We start from the raw sequence: 11366 nt of genomic DNA, 5'->3' as shown, positions 1-11366 counted from the left end.
CTGGCATAGTAAACCATGTGTTTGTCAGATTCAAAATGGCCAATACCAGTCCATTTCTGCTCATTAATGCCTAAGATATCAATGTTTACACATTCCATTTCATTTTTTACTATTTCCAAATTTCCTGGATTAATACTTATTACATTCCATGTTCCAATTATTAATGAATGTTACAGCTGTTTCTTTTCATGTTGAGTTCTGCCCCATCAGCAAATGAAGGTCCTGTGTGCTTTACTCCCATGGGCTTTACTCCATTAGCGTCATTACGATCAACTAGGTGTATGTTGTTGTTGTTCTTCTTGTTGTTGTTAAGTGCCGTTCCAACCCATAGAGACCTGGTACAGGGTTTCTGAGGAGCAGCTGGTGAGCTTGAACCGCCAACCTCACAGTTCAAATACCTTTACAGTCTGGCGCATTAACCCACAGCACCACAGCAGGACTCCAAACTAGGTATATGAAAACTATTTATTAGGCTTTACTATATAAAAATGAAGGGCACCTCTTAATCAGTAAAGTGATTACTAAAAAATAATAAAATTTAATGCACAGTGGGAAGCAAACTTGTATAATTAATTCTCCCCAGATGTGGAAAAGGATAAAGATTTAATAAGAGTGAAATAGACTTATTGATTTGTTGTGGAGGGAGATAAAGTTATGAAGTTCATATTTAATTCAATGATAGCATCCCTGTGAGACAGAATATTGTTTATGGGTCCCTGGACTGTTGCAGTACCCATCCTTGAATGCTTTGGCATAAAAAGGGGAAATATCCATAGAATACCCAGGACTGTTGTATCCATTAAGAACACAGTATAGAGTTGTGTCAAAGAACATGGATTCTGGAATGTGATTGCTTAAGTTTATATCAAACTACAACATTTATTTCTTACTCCATATTTCAAGGTGTCTAATTTCTCTGCTTCAGTGTCCACGTTAAGTGACATCAAGTTGGTTCCTGCTCACAGTGACCTTATATGATGTTTTCAAGGCTTTATATCTTTGCATAAGCAGAAAGCCTCATCTTTCTATAATAGTAATATCTACCAAGGAGATCCCAACCTCAAGGTCAGCAGTTCGAAACTACCAGTGGCTCAGAAGGAGAAAGATGAGGTGGTCTGCTCCCTTAAAGATTTACAGCCTCAGAAACCCTGTGGAGGGTCACTGTGAGTTGGAACCGACTCCATGATACTTAACAACAACAACAACCTTATGTTGTTAAATGCCATAAGTTGGTTCCAACCCATAGAGACCTTGTTTGTGTAGGGTTTCCAAGGAGCAGCTGGAGAGTTTGAACTAACGACCTTGTGGTTCAAACCAACTTTTCAGTCCAGTGCATTAACTCACTGCACTACACCAGGACTCTATTAACCTACTCTGCTACACCAGGACTTAAAAAAAAAAAAAAAGAAAAGAAAAGAAAAAAGACTAAATGAACTATTTTGTGTAAGGATTTTACCATAATTTCTAGTTTGTAATGCAAATCTGGCAAATGTTAACAATTATTGTTATTGTTTTTGCTGTTATAATTAAGCAACTAGAAATATACCCTGTTGAGTTTAATTTCAGAGTGTACTGGGAAAGGTAGAATACCTAGTCTTTTCTAGACAGGTCTGGTGTAAAGTGATAGGGATAAGATTCTTATAAATTAATTGTGAGGATTTGGTATCATGATTAATTGCGATTGTCACAACTGTAAATATGGAAGTTTTGTAACATAAAGGGGGGAATAGTTAATCTTATATTCCAGAAACAGAGGACCCAGTATCATCAAGGGTGAAAAGCATGAGCAAAATGCATAACCTTATCTGGAGAAGCAGTGACACCAGAGATGGAGACATAGATGAGGACATGGAGAGAGAGTATCTGAAGACTCTAGACTTATGGAGAGAAATACTGCTTGTGGCCAGGAGGCAGGCTTGCAGAATGTGCCCTTTTGTTGTTTAAATGCTTATATATTCCTGAGTGTTTTGGTGTACATCCCACCAAGAAAAAAAAAAAAAATTAAAAAAAAGAGAGAGAGAGAAGGATTTACACTGGAGGAGCTAAAGGGCAGCAGAACATTCTCAGCCAAAGAAACAGTGAGACTGAAGTCCTGGTGATGAGTGGATATGGGACTCTACTGAAGGAAGCAAGCAGTCCTATTTGAAGAGATCATTTTGTAAACAGATAAGATAGAAGCCATACTAAAAAGATGGACAATTGAAACTGTCTTTGCAACATGTATTTTGATTATCTTTCCCTTTATTGTCATTATCTGTCACTAGAGTGTCATGGTGGTTGTATGCTGTAGAGTCAGTTCTGACTCACAGTGACCCCATATAGGGTTACCAAGGCTGTACATCTTTATGGAAGCAGAAAGTCTCACCTCTCTCCTGCTGAGCATCTGGTAGATTTGAACTGCTGACCTTGGAGTTAGCAGCCCAAATTGTAACCCACTATGGGGCTCAGGATCCACTCAATTCATATTTCAACATGTAGCAGGGTTTTTTTCAGAGTCTACCCTTATCGGTTCTGGGACCGTTTTTCTTCTACTTACATCCCTCATCTCCTTCTTCCCATCTTCCTATTTCATGATCTTTTCTGTTCCTCCTTCTCTTTCCCAGACATTTCTGGATGGCATAACTTGAGGCTAAGGAGTTAAGTGCTATCTTCAAATTATTCAAGTATTTAGTAGCAAAACCATGATTTAATAAGGTGTCTAAAATTTTCACCTTTTTGTTAATGAGTACAGCTATACAATTCAGGAAAAAGAAAAGAGAAGAAATATATCTTGTTGCTATTTAAAATACCTGTGGCATAGTGATAAGCATCATAGCAACACACAAGACACCACAGTACAACAAACTGAAAGACAAGTGGTGGGGCTAGTATTATAGTGCTTCCCAACAGTACACTCCTCCATTTCATAGGACAGTTTATCAAACACATAAGATAATCACTTCATACCAGGGCAGATAACATCATATCTCAACATGGAGTTGATAACTACATCATAACTGCTAAACTACTAAGAATTCTGGCTCAGCAAAGTTGACACAAAACCTTAACTATCATAGTCTACCCCCTGTTAACTTGATACCTGTATGTATCTCCATAAGCCATACAAAATCTCTAAATAAATGCAAATTTTAAATTCATACTTGTGCCTAAAATGATACTGCAAACATGTACAACTAAAAACACACCTATCCCATTATATTATCCCCAAATTCTTCTAAGCCTAAATTCCAATCTAGGACAAAGTTCCTTTTTGTCTTGTGAATCTAGAATATGATCACTTGAACATCCTTCCAAATTCAATGGTTGAACAGATAAAAGGTAGACTTTTCCATTGTAAGTGGAAGCAATTGGAAGGGAAGAGGGATAATCGTCATCAAGCAAGTTAAAAATCCATCAGAAAAATTTGTATTAACTCTCAAGGCTTGAAAATAATCCTCTGTTCTCTAAAACCTGTAGGCAATGGATCATACCTCCATAATCTGGATGCTGGCCATACACTCCAGATTCTGGGTAGAAGCCCCTCAACCCTGGGCTTCAGCTCTGCCTTCCAGGCCCACTAGAAAGGAAAATCTGCTCCCTCAGCTCTGGGAAGCCCCATTCTTCTAGTTCATCTAAATGGTGACCATACTCCCTTGGCTCTGGCAGGTCCCTTTCTTCTGCCCTCTCTGATATGGTAATCCTGCCCACTCAGCTTTGGGCAGAAGCCCATAGTAATGGCAGCCCCACATTACAGAACTGAGTTAGTGAAGAAGATCCTACTCTTTGAAACTTATCAAATTGTGGCACCACCAAAAGAAATTCCAGAAGTCATGGTTCTACCCTGAGAGTCCAGAAATCATGGCCCTGCCTTTTGAGTCTAAGGAAATTCTGCTTCCCATGTTCCATATTTCAACTTCTCATTCCTAGTTCCTTAATCTCCAGAAAAGGCCAAGCTAGTCTCTGCTGTGCTCAAGCAAGTGCCTTAAATTCTTTAGTTCCACTGATATATTTACTCAGAGGCACCCCACTCCACAAACAAGCCTTAACTGGAAGGTATTCAGCTCTCTTGCTGCATGGGTTAGAGAGCCTAATTTCACCAACGAGAGTCTACAAACACTCCACATTGTGGTTGAAATCAACTTTGCAGTCCAGTGCATTATCCTGCAGTGCCACATCAGGGCTCCTCAAAACTCTTTACGTCATCTGATAAATGCTCAAAGAACACTGCACTTGACTATAAGCCTCAGCTAATAAGCACTCAGTTCTAGCTCCATGGTACAGCAAATCTATCTCCTCAATAAAGTGCCTGGAACACCTCACTACCAGCAAACTCCTGCCCAAATACATGAGGCCTTGACTTGTTCTATTGCCAAGAAGTGCAACTCCCTGTCTCATGCTTTGGCTCTTGGTTTTGCTGCAATTCCTCTGGCACTTCTCTGATGTCACAGAGTTCTGTTTCTTGGGTGAATTTCCCATGAATGAAGGAGGTTTAAACTGAAAGGCTCTTGGGGTCTAATGGATGCACTCCATCATGATTCTTCCTTGATGGTAGTGAGATCACCCTCCTTTTTCTGATACTAGTGAGATTCTCCCCCCCACTCCACAATCCTGCTTCTGAAATGGCTATTTTTTTTTAATCCACCTCTTCACAATTAATATTGTGAATAATGTCTCACAATTGAATCATGTAATCTTATTGGCATCTCCTCCTACCTTCTCTTACCCAGACCCACCAGGAAAAAGTCCTTTGGTGAGAGCTACAAAGACATGACTATAAGAGACAAAGTAAATAATTCACTGCATTGCAATTATATACTATACTTCTGACCAAGAAGATACAAGTCTGCCTCCCAGGAACTCCAGGGAGGCTGTTGATTCTCTTGATTAAAGAGAAAGGCACAGCTTCAGTCTGAATATGAATGTTGCATTTAATAATGCAACATCAATCTTACTCCATGGAAGAAAGAGCTAATGAACTAATGTCAGAAAAATCTCCATCCATAAGAAAACACTTAACAACCCTGATTCATGCAGTTACTGAAACAATGTAAGGAAAATTCCAATTTAGCTTCTTATATGAGAAATCTAAATCCTCATTTCCTTAAGATATTAAGGTTTTCTGTTATTTGCAGCCAAATGCATTCCTAACAGGTGAATACATAGAAAATCATTCTCATAGGAAGGAAAATAGTGGGTCAGAAAGTATATTCTTTGAGGATGAAATATTTCCCATGAATGACGAACCAGAGGATGGAGAGAAGGGATCCATCACTCCTTGATTTCTTGGCATGCAATGTATAGGCATTTTACAAGAGTTGTCTCATGGACTTCTCAACAACTTATACTATTTATTTTGCTATTTTGCAGATGGTAAGAGTAAAGAACACAGAGGTTGTATAACTTGCTCAAAATCACAAAACTAGTAAGGGGTGGTGCCAGAATTACAACTCAGAATTACATTATGTTGAAGCATATACATAAATGCTTGCTTTCTATCATTGTTGTTGTTAAATGCTGTGGAGTTAGTCTAACTCATAACAATCCTGTATAGGATTTTCAGATAGTGTTGAGTGGATTTAAACCACTGACCTTGTGGTCAGAAGTCTAGTGATTATCCTAAGTACCACACCAGGGCTTCTTCTTTTCCAAGTTATTATTGTTAAGTGACGTGGAGTCACTTTCAACACATAGTTGTCCTGTATAGCAGGGGTGGGGAATCTTTTTTCTGCCAAGAATCATTTGGATATTTTAGCATCATTTGTGGGATGTACAAACTTACTGTACTATAAAAAATAGATTGCTACATTTGGTTGAACATTTAATTAACTCACCTCTAATTTGATGGCTGGAACTACAGTTGCCTTGGCAGGACATACCCCACCCGATATACCCCACCCCTGCTGTATAAGATTTCTGAAGAGAGGCTGATGGATATGAGCTGTCAATCTTGCAGTTCAAGCCCATCGTGTGGTCCAGTGGTTTATCTTACAGAGCCACACCAAGATTCCACTTCTTCTTTTCAATAATATAGCTTAATAGACACAAACCTTATGTAAGAGAAAGACATAGACCCATGAAATAAATGCCTGGAGTTAGTTGACCAGCTCTTCTAAGAATGGGGCATGAGAGGTCACTTATTACTGGAAAATGTTATTTATACCGAAATTTCCTCAACAAACTTTATAAAACACAGGATTGGTATATCTACAAAAATAATTAATTGTTCTCAATTTATGTTACTGTCCTCAGAACCATTTTACTAACCTACTTACCTCCCAACTTCTTTCTGGAAACCACACTTTTCCTGGTACCTCCAGTAGATGTGTTCTTCTCTGAATAACAGAATTCACATTCCTGGAGGCTTCATACCGAGATTTCCTTAAAGTCACAAGAACATGATTTCAACAGTGGAATGATGTCAACCAACTGAGGAATACAAACGGGAACATACAGAAAAACCCAAGAGATAGTGTGTCTGAAAAACCACACTGTTATTATTAAAACTCAGCAAGCTTCTCAGGATAATAGACTTGGGGCCAGCATAGAGATGACACAAGATTCTTTCTCCCAGGTGGTCTGATACTATTCTCATTCTGGGAAACAGATGCTCCAGAGGAAAGACAGCTGACAGCACTCAAGGTCCTACTTTATATGTGTGTTTGTGGTGTCTTTCTCAGTCAGAGCACTGAAGATTAACAATGCATTTATTTTGTTTTTGATTAGAGCTAGGAATTGTAGGTGGTGAACTCTGTCAAGTACCAGTGGGAGTGGAATTATTTTGTCAGGACAAAATCCAAGCAGAGTCTGCCAGGTTGTAACTGGAGACTCCCAGCATTATAATACCATCTCAAACTCAGGGTCAGCTCCGCAATTGTACTTGCCAGGATGCCAGAACACACCCTTTCAAAGTGAAGCTGACTACCAGCTCTCCTCTTCTTTGCTTAGTGCCTGGATCCAGCATATGGCCTTTACTCAGACCTCCTGCCCAGAAGAGAGCCACACTTATTTTTGTTCTCATCTGGCACTGCCTGACTTCCAATGTGTTATGCTTGGCAGGATCCTAGCATAGCTTTAGGGTTCCCTCACTCCAGTAGTCCAGGATCCATCTTCAATAATGATTTTGGGAAATACAAACAACAGGGTGGGCCTAAATGTGAAAGCTTCAATATTATAAAATATTTGAAGAGTGGTTCAAAGATTCCCCCTGTGACAACCCAGATGGATAACTCTGGTAGCTCCTAAGCATGTGTAGACATCACAGTTAATGTTCTGGGTTCCAGCAGGCAGTCTAGCAAACCTAAGTCAACTTTGAATTGAATTGTGTCTCCCAAAAACATGTGCTGTAATCCTAACCCCTATGCCTATTGACCTAAATATCTTTAGGGTGCAAATTTTTATGTTAATAAGGCCACAACAGTGTAGAGTGTGTCTTAAACCTAATTATTTTTGAGATATAAAAAGAGCATATTAGGCACAGCAACAATTAAAGACACAGGGGAAAAAAGTGCTATCTGAAAATGATAAAAGCAGCTGCATTTACAAGGCAAGAAATCATCCAGGAATTCCAAGAATTTTTGGCAGTTAATAGAAGCTAATATGGAGTCCTGGTGTGGCACTGTGGATCAATGAACTGGACTTCAAAGTTTGTTTGAACCACAAGGTCAGTGGTTCAAGCTCATCAGCTGCTCCTTGGAAACCCTATGCAGGATCGTTATGAGTTGGAACCAACTTGATGGCACTTAATAATAACAAGAACAACTAGAAGCTAATATAGAGAAGGACATACCTCATGGAGACACACTCTGTTTTCAGATTTTTATCCTCCTGAGCATAGGACTACTAGCCAGAATATTGGTGGTGCAGTACCCAGAGGTACTTTGGAATATAGTAGGCCTGACTATCTGCTTTGAAAGGGACCATAATTCTACTTTATACAAAGAGAGTTATCAGGAGTCTAAATCTCCACTCACTGGAAATGAATAAGAGCATCCTAAACTGTGCAAAAACAAATTTCTATTATTTATGGGGAGGCAGGGCTTTTCAGTAGTGATGGTGGATGGGGAGAAGTGCAGTGAGGACCTCCACCACCAGTGGCATAGAATACCAGATGAAGCAGGTTTAGGGGACAATCCCAGAACTCTGAAAAACATATAAAGGAATATTTAGAAAGTTTGAAGGCTTACAGCCAGTGGAATTTGTAACAGAAGCAAGAAAACTGGTGTTTTATGATCAGCCAGTCTCAGTGGCTCCTGGAGCAGCCATCATGGGTGAGATGGAGCAGAGGAAGGATGTGAGCAGTGCTCCTACCATGGACATAAGACCCATCTTTGGAGATAAAGGTATGGATATATATATATATATATATATATATTTTTTTTTTTCTCTGTTCATTGATTTCTTGCTATCTGCATACCTCCATTCTGGTGACTAGAGTGGGTCCCTGAATGAATGAACACCCCCAACACCAGAGGGTTCTACTACACATGCACACAGATCTGTTCAGCAAAATCCAAGAAGGAGAAAGTTTCCACTTAAAACCAAATGGCAGTGCAAAATGGCTACAGCCGGCCCTGATCTGTTAATCACTAGGAAAAGTGCCTGAATGGGGGTTGTGGAGTGGGAGAGAGACAGGCTGAAAATAAACAGGCTTAAAAATTAAATTCTGAGGTATGTCATAACAACCAAGAATGATATCTTGACATTTCTCAGGAAGCCTTGAAAGCATGATGTCAAGAGAGGGATGGTACAGTCATACTCATATTTTCATTCAGAATTTTCATTTTTCTCTTCTCTCTTTTCTGAGATTATAGACTATAGTATCCAATCTGTCTTTTTTGCTGCTACTGTTTTGGTTTACATCCTTTTCTACTTATAGACGGCTCTTTCTCTCCCTATATTACCAAAGAAGAGACAGCAATGTGTATTTTATGCACACCCTATAAAATCTCATTCTGCAGGCATGAGCCAATACCATCTGCTATACACCTGATAGGCAGCCAACACCTGCTACAGTTACACTGAGTTCAGTAATAAGAAGTGTGAAAAGGGAAGCCCATCTCCTGATCACATCTACCTGGAGGCAAGCAGAAAGCATAATAACACATTGGCATACATTCGTCTAATTATTGAGGTCACAGTTATCTACTGAAGATGCCGAAGAAACAGATAACCATATTGGCATATGTCCAGAAACAAAATGAAATGACTGAGAAAAATTAGCAGAAAATAGACTTAAATATCACATTAGAAGGAGGTCAGGCTTTGGAAATGCCTGAGAAGGAATTCAGAAAAATGATGTTGAGATATCCAAACATTTCACAGAGGTTTTGAGAATAATAAGGAAGATGTTAGGAATGTGGTACAGGAACAATCAAATAAGATGAATACAGAATTGGAAAATATTCAAAACCTACAAAAAGAGGTACAAATGATTAATAATAAAATTTCAGAAATGGACAAAAAAAAAATGGGCAAAAGAGTAGAAATGAAGAGATGGAAGCCAGAACTAGTGATCTGGAAGACAAATCTCTCAATATTGATAAGAAAGAAGAGCAAGCAGAAAAAAGAATAAAAAATTCTGAAGAAAGTCTAAGATTCATGTTGGACAACATGAAGAGGAATAACTTAAGAATTGGTGCCATTCTGTAACAGGAAGAATCACAAAAGTCCACAAAGGAGATAGTTGAGAGTTTCTGTAAGAAAATTCCTTAACATATTGAAAAATGAAAAGATAAGCATTCAAAAAGCTCAATGAATCCCAGGAAGGATAGATCCCAAAAGAAAATCATGAAGACCTATCATAAACAAGCTCTCCAAAATCAAAGACAAGGAAAGAATCCTGAAAGCAGTTAGGGAAAATAGAAGTGTTACTTACAAAGGCAAACAAATAAGACTAAGCTCTGATCTCTCATCAGAAACCATTCAGGCAAGAAGGCAATGGGGAGACATATATAAAATGCTGAAAGAAAGAAAGAAACAAACAACAACCTGCCAAACAAGAATCGTCTACCCAGAAAAGTTGTCAATCAAATACGATGGTGTAATAAAGACATTCCAGGATATTAACAGCATCCAGAATCTTCAGAGGTAGAAAATTCCCACTTGAAAGGACAATCAGATCATTCTGGGGTGGCTACAACAGAATAAACTTCTTGAAGGAAAGACTGACAGGAAAAATAAAAACCAATATAGGCAGACTGACTGATTGCTACAGGAACAATCAAACAACATAGATACAGCATTGGTAACAATCCAAAACCTACAGAAAGAGGTCCAAACAATCAATAACAAAATATCAGAAATAGGAGCCACCCTGAAAGGGCAGAGGAGTAGAATAGATGGAATGGAAGGAAGAATCAGTGAGCTGGAAGACAAGTCTTTCAATACGATTAAGATAGAAGAACAAACCCAAAAACGGGTAAAAAATTCAGAGGAAGGTCTAAGATTCATTTTGGACAACATAAAGAGGAATAACCTAAGAATTATTGGCATTCCAGAACAAGAAGAATCACACAAGTCCACAGAGGAAATAGTCAAAGAACTACTGGAAAATAAATTCTCTAATATCCTCAAAAGCGAAAAGACAAACATACAAGAAGCCCAATGAAGTCCAGGAAGGGTGGACCCCAAAAGAAAATCACCAAAATATATCATAGTCAAGCTCTCCAAACTCAAAGACAAGGTGCTTTTTCTGAAAGCATCAAGAGAAAACAGAAGGGTCACATACAAAGGCAGGCAAGTCAGACTAAGCTCAGATCTCCCAGCAGGAACCATGCAAGCGAGAAGGCAACAGGAAGACATATAGAAAACACTGCAAGAAAAAAATTACCAACCAAGAATCCTTTATCCAGCAAAGCTATCAATCAAATATGATGGTATAATCAAAATATTCCAGAACAAATAGAAGCTTTGGGACTTCACCAAAGCCAACCCTGTGCTATAAAACATCTGTGGACTGAGAACCAACAAGAACAGACAACAACCAGAGATTGATGTACATGGCAGCACCTCCCTGAATTAAGTCAACAGAAAGAAGAACTGTTAACAAAACAAATATAAGAACAAACTCAGAGACTCTGGGACGTCAGTCTATGACCAAAACAAGTACAATGCAAAAGAAGGTGAAAAGTAGGAACAGAGATCCAGATAGGGAGAAGGTCAGTTCGATTACAGGATAAAATAGACTGCACTAAATGGAGAGAAAATTCAATGAACTATAAGGCAACCTCAAAGAAAATTAACACTTTACAACATACCAAGAGAATGAGAATCCAAGAAGAATATTAAAACATTAAAACTATGAGGAAACTCACAAGAAAGAACACAAAAATCATGAATTCAATAAAGAAAGACAAAAAGAACAAAGAAGCAGCAACACCACAAAAAAA

The sequence above is a fragment of the Chrysochloris asiatica genome, unplaced genomic scaffold (genome assembly GCF_000296735.1).
Source record: "Chrysochloris asiatica unplaced genomic scaffold, ChrAsi1.0 scaffold00489, whole genome shotgun sequence".
Taxonomy (NCBI): domain Eukaryota; kingdom Metazoa; phylum Chordata; class Mammalia; order Afrosoricida; family Chrysochloridae; genus Chrysochloris; species Chrysochloris asiatica.
The sequence above is the reverse complement of the archived record's forward strand: the minus strand, read 5'-3'. Positions refer to the sequence as shown.